General features: G+C 37.9%; 1 long non-coding RNA gene and 1 pseudogene across 1 annotated transcript; both read left to right on the top strand.

Moving 5' to 3' along the window:
• Positions 1-509: 509 nt before the first annotated feature.
• Positions 510-5,771, top strand: LOC143887645 (uncharacterized). The gene is made up of 3 exons (XR_013254320.1): positions 510-710; positions 4,027-4,109; positions 5,531-5,771. It is a non-coding gene; the product is annotated as an uncharacterized LOC143887645 (long non-coding RNA).
• LOC143887644 (cation/calcium exchanger 1 pseudogene) lies at positions 704-3,142 on the top strand (annotated as a pseudogene).
• Positions 5,772-6,000: the final 229 nt, after the last annotated feature.

Genomic DNA, 6,000 nt, shown 5'->3' with positions numbered 1-6,000 from the left:
GACTAGGATTGTCATACAAATTGGGGTAAGGGGAACCCTACAGGTGAAAATTAGAGAGAAAGAGAGAGATGGAAGACTGGAACCCAAACGAATGAGGTAAATTAATTTGGGTTTTAAGGGCACCTGCGGGTTTACCTAGCCTGGCCGAGTTTTGATGGGTTGGGGTGGGCCGGGTCAAATTTCAACAGGTCACTAATTTAGTGACTCATACCTGTAAATTACAGTCGGAAAGGTTGGACCCACGGGTCCAAGTCACTCTTTTCCATGTCTAATCCAAACAATCCCATAAGACAGATCTGAACTGCGTCCGATATATCCAGCCCTTCAGCCCGAATCGTACCAAATTAAGCTTGGATTCTTTTGAACCGATCGGATAATGTCTGTCCACTGACTCCCCAACTACCAGTCTAGTTCTAAAGTAGCTACCATTCTAGTTGTAAACGTGGGTGGGTATCTTTTGCTAAGACGTTGAACCAATCCTTAAAGCGAGATTCCCTATTTATAGCAAAGACGCGTAACCAATCTTTGTGCAACGTTAGACACAACCGACACCCAATGCCTCTCACTAAAATATCTCTTTATATTCTCTCTTTCAAAGCCATCTCAATTTCCCACCTTCTTTCATTCCCCTTTTTCTTTTCTCGTAGAATGTATAAACGCACAAGAATCGGTAACGAAAACAATTTGCTCTCCCATCAATTCATGACAAGGTGAGTTTCAGTTTTATCCCTTGAATCGTTATTTCAAAATTATCTGTTAAATCCCTAAGATTTAACCCACGTTTCTATCTCATTTTTCTATATCATCTGATTCAATTTCCCTTAAATTTATGATTCTTGGTGTTTTTCTGTAAGTGGGTCTGATTGGGTTTCTTCAATGGATGCCTTAAAATCCATTTACCAATCCAAGAAATTCTCTATCTTTCTTAACATGTATTTTCTCTTACTGTTATATTATTCGAAGTCTCTTCCCTAAGATTTAACCCACTTTTTTGTCATTTAACTAATTCATCTGATCCAATTTCCCTAAATTCTTGCTTCTTGTTGATTTTGTGTAAGTGGGTCTGATCGAGTTTCTTCAATGGCTAAGACTTTCCTAAGATTTAACCTACTTTTCTTGTCATTAAACTAGTACATCTGATTCAATTTCACTTAAATTTATGCTTCTTGTTGTTTTTCTATAAGTGGGTCTGATCGAGTTTCTTCAATGGCTACCATAAACTCCATTTCCCAATCGAAGAAATTCCGTATCTTTCTCAACATTTCTTTTCTCTTACTATTATGTATTTCCATCACTACCCGTATATATTCTTCAAACTCCCTTCTCCTCACTCGTTCTCGTTCCTTCACTAGCCCCGATGATGGTTGTAGAGGTCTAGAGAGGTTAAAAGATCAGAAAACCAAGTGCTCATACCTTAAATCCAAGAACCCATGTGTGTCACAAGGCTACATAAACTATCTCCAATTCTTCTATTGCATATGTGGGAAATGTCCTGCATCGGGGTATGCCCTTCTAGCCCTTTGGCTTCTTGTGTTGTTTTATCTATTGGGGAACACAGCGTCCGAATATTTTTGCTCCTCTTTAGAAAGCCTTACAAGGGTCCTCAAGCTCTCTCCTATTATAGCAGGAGTGACAATTCTTGCTTTAGGGAATGGCGCTCCAGACGTCTTTGCGAGCATCGTCTCTTTCATTGGAAATAAGACTGGTGATGTTGGTCTCAATAGCATACTTGGTGGTGCGTTCTTTGTCTCGAGTGTTGTGGTTGGAATTATAAGTATTTCAGTTAGCACACATCAGATTTCAATTCACAAGTCGAGCTTCATTCGAGATGTTTCCTTCCTACTCCTAACTTTGTGTTCTCTACTTGCGGTGTTGATTGTTAGAAGGATCAATATATGGGGAGCATTGGCTTTTTCTTCTCTTTACCTTGTATATGTGTTCATAGTCTCAATAACGCATTTCTGTATGAAGAACAACAAAGAGGTAGATCGCTTAGACTCCGAATCTTCTGAAAATGGAGAATTGGTCATGCCGCTCTTGCGTAGTTATGGAGACAGAGAATCCACAATGATAGAGAACGAAGGTTTTAGAAGTGATGTTTAGAATGCTAAAATGATCTGTTCTAATTCTAACTCATCAGCTACCATCTGGTTTGCTAGGGTTTTGTGCTTTTTAGAGCTGCCTCTTTATCTACCAAGGAGATTGACAATTCCTGTTATTTGTGAGGAGAGATGGTCTAAGCTATTTGCAGTTGCTTCAGTTACATTAGCACCGGTTCTTTTGGCTTTCCTTTGGAATTCTCAAACAGGGGATATAGGTTTGAAAGCAAGAGTAATCTACATATGTGGAGGATTGATAGGGATAAGTCTAGGGCTTCTTGCATTTTTTACTACTGAGAAATCTAGCCCACCGAAAAGATTTGTACTCCCTTGGCTTGCAGGTGGGTTTCTAATGAGTGTCATTTGGACTTACATTATAGCTGAGGAACTGATTGCATTGCTGGTTTCACTTGGGAGTATATTTGGGATAAGCCCCTCAATTCTAGGGCTGACTGTCCTTGCTTGGGGCAACTCAGTTGGGGACTTGATTGCTAATGTTACAATGGCAGTCAATGGTGGGTCAGATGGGGTCCAAGTTGCTACTTCTGGCTGTTACGCAGGGCCCATCTTTAACACATTGGTGGGCTTAGGTCTGTCACTTGTTTTCTCATCCTGGCATGCCTACCCATCTTGTGTTGTGATACCTAATGACCCATCTCTCTTTGTAACCTTGGGCTTCTTGGTGGCTGGTTTACTTTGGGCTCTTGTGATCTTGCCAAGGAGAAATATGAAGCTTGACAGCTTTTTGGGTGGAGGACTCTTGGCAATTTACTTGTGTTTTCTCTCCCTTAGACTTACCGAAACACTTACCTCTTTGTAAATTCATGACACGTTTTGTCTAGGTCATAAGAATTTAAGTTGATGAAATCAGGCGATGATGCTTAATTTGCAATCCTATGCTAATCACGTCTTGTAAATGCATACTCCCAATTTCAGTATCTCTGACTGAAATTGACTGACTTCTGGTAGCAAATTCTGTATAACTCTGTAAATTATGCTGGTTTTAGTGACTATATAAAGGAAATTGTTATTCGTCTATGATATTTTCAGGATGTGACTTTTACATTACTTTTTTCAAGGATGGCATTGACAAAATTGGAGAATTACATCTAAGAATGGAGATTTTCTTTATATGTTAAAATAAAATACTCTACAGCTAAAAGTGCAATATGTGAATGACAAGGGAATAACAAAGTTAATAGACATGAGTAATTGCTACCCAATTACTCCTCCCCAAGCCACTGCTCAGAGTTCTTCCTCTTGGAGTCACTGATGGTGAGGTAAAACTAATTGCAGGATTTCAATTTTCTTAATGCATACAAAATCAGGAAGAACAATTTTCCCTTAAAACTAGTTCCAAAATTCTCTTCCCAAATCCTCTACCCACTCATTCTCAGATCATAAATCGATCAGCCTCTGCAATTTTTCTTAAAATTATCTCCAAAATTCTCTCAAAACAAATAGCTACTCTTCTTTCCAAGCTAATCTCCCCAAACCAGTTTGCTTTTGTGAAGAGTAGACTCATATCAGATAACACTAGTATTCTGAGCCCAGCTGATTAAGAGATAGATGATTCCAAAGTGCGCTGTGAAAGATGAAAATGTGAAATTGTCCTACAAATTGCAGGGTGAAAGATGAAAACCAACCGATTAAAAGATAGATGATTGCAAAGTAATGCTGTCCAATGATTTTTTTTTTTTGCAGTTTTTAACAGTGAATCATTTGTGACATGATCAGAATCATTCAATCAGTGGTTAAAAGTATAACTTCCTTACTATATTGATAATTTACTATTTGATTGCTTATGTTTCCCAACATTCTTTGCTGTAGCTAAGAATTTGTTTTTCGAATATGACTTCTACCAATAAATTGAAGAGAAACTTTCTTTTTGCAATGCTATGTATCTAACTTGTATTAGGGATTCCAGACTGAGTTTGAGGAATGTTTGCATCAATGATTGCCAGCAGATTGCAGTTGTGCATGATTAATTACGTCACTGTTTCATGAAAGGTATTTTGTACACTGATACTACCTCAAAATATGAAATCTCCATGAAAGGCGCCTTTCCAAGGAAACTTATTAAGCTCAGTTGGCCTTTCTTAAAAGAAATCTTATCTAAATTTTGTTTCTTAGAATCATTTAATCTTTTTTTCATGGCTTGTTTAAATTCTCCATTTTTGCTAATGTTAATCCCTCTGGCTACTTTGATGCCGCCAATTACATTTTCCAAGGTGGCCCCCTTTCTCCTCGCCTGCTATTCTTTCTATTAGAAGATGCATTGACCAGTAGCTTAAATCATGTGGTCCTCACAAGTCAAATCAAACTTCTTTTGTACTCTAAATCCTGCTCTCCCTGTCATAATTTTAAAACTCTCGTACGAGTCGACTTACTTTTACCTTGACCGTATTCTTGTATGAGTCTGCATTTCGTCCTACAAAGTTTATCAAAACTCTTTTGACTCTTCCAAGTTATGGGCGCGTCGATTGTGTCATACCGAGTCGACTAGGATTTTCTTTGGCCCCGTTTTGACCCACATCTGAGTTTTGAAACAGTATCTCTGCCACTAAATGTTCTATGCAAACAACATCCTTCTCTTCCTTGAAAGGCAATCTCAAGGGCATTAGAGCTCTCAACTCCCTTCTCTGCGACTATCAATTAGCCATCAATCAACCCATCAGAAATTAAGAAAAAAGTTAAAAATCATTTTTATTAAGATTTCCATAGCTGAGAAAATCAAGGATCTCCATATTTCTCAAGGGATCTCTCCCCACAAGCATCTTGGAGGCTTCTTTGCAATGGTCAACCAAAAAATAATTTTTTGCTGATCAAATTGACTGTGGCCCCATTTGGATTGTAAGAAGGAAAATTGTTTCTTCCCACGATTTAGAGGGAGTCGATATAATTATAGTTAGTTTAGAAGGATATCATCAAAAATTGAAGGCCCCGCTAATTAAAACTGAATAGGGTTGGTTCAAGTTATCTCTTTTGGCGAGGAAATTTTAGAAATATTTTTCCTTTCCAAACTTTTCAAAAAAAAAAATCCTGTAATTCAAACAGTGCCTAAGTGAAGGCCAAAATCGCCTAATCTCCTCTCTTACTGGCGTAGAATCACCCTCATCAAGTATGAAAACCAATGTACTGTGTACTTACATTAGGGAACTACTGTATGATTTATCAATTATTTTTCTCTAAAATTTCGTTTCAATTATAAGAAAAATTGAGGAGCCAATTTACTAAGCAATTTGTTCATTTAATTGGGCATATTTTCCTTCTACTTTCATCGTACTATAGTGCCGGGTACAGTATTCACTTTTGGGACCTAGAAAGATTATGTGATGAACGTATGGGAAATTCTCTTTGGATTTGCCTAATATCTTTGGAATTCATTTCTTTCTCTCATGGTTGGCTTGCTTTGGGTTTGGTGCATTCAGCAATCATAAAGCCTTCTCCGGCCACTTAGCAGGACTTATGATCAGGATCACGGGATTTAGGTTCCGGCATACCTAATTAAATATTAATACAGTATAATTTTGGTTATTTAGAAATCATTGTTTAAGTTAATGATGTTTTGTATGAGAAACTCTCTTGAATCTGGCACTCTTCAAGTGTAATGTGAACATGAATGGTTCCAACCCTATATAGAGATCTTTTCAAAGCAATTCAAGGTTCCTACGTTTCTAACAAGTAATGACAAGCCTTATAATTGAAGGGACAGAAAGGTTGCTGTATCTTTCTTCCAACTGCGCATCTAACATCCTACCATGGCCCTGGTTTTGGCTTCTTGTGTAATCAAAATAACCTAATTCTTAAGGCCCGGTTTGTTTTGGCCCTCTAATCGGTTGCCATAATCTTAAACGAATGGGGCCTTCGGATTTTGAGAATCGATTGAGTCCAAAACTGA

The sequence above is a fragment of the Tasmannia lanceolata genome, unplaced genomic scaffold, assembly GCF_043159265.1.
Source record: "Tasmannia lanceolata isolate RefF3 unplaced genomic scaffold, GAP_Taslan_0.1 ptg000012l, whole genome shotgun sequence".
Taxonomy (NCBI): domain Eukaryota; kingdom Viridiplantae; phylum Streptophyta; class Magnoliopsida; order Canellales; family Winteraceae; genus Tasmannia; species Tasmannia lanceolata.
This window is presented reverse-complemented; position numbering and strand designations above follow the sequence as displayed.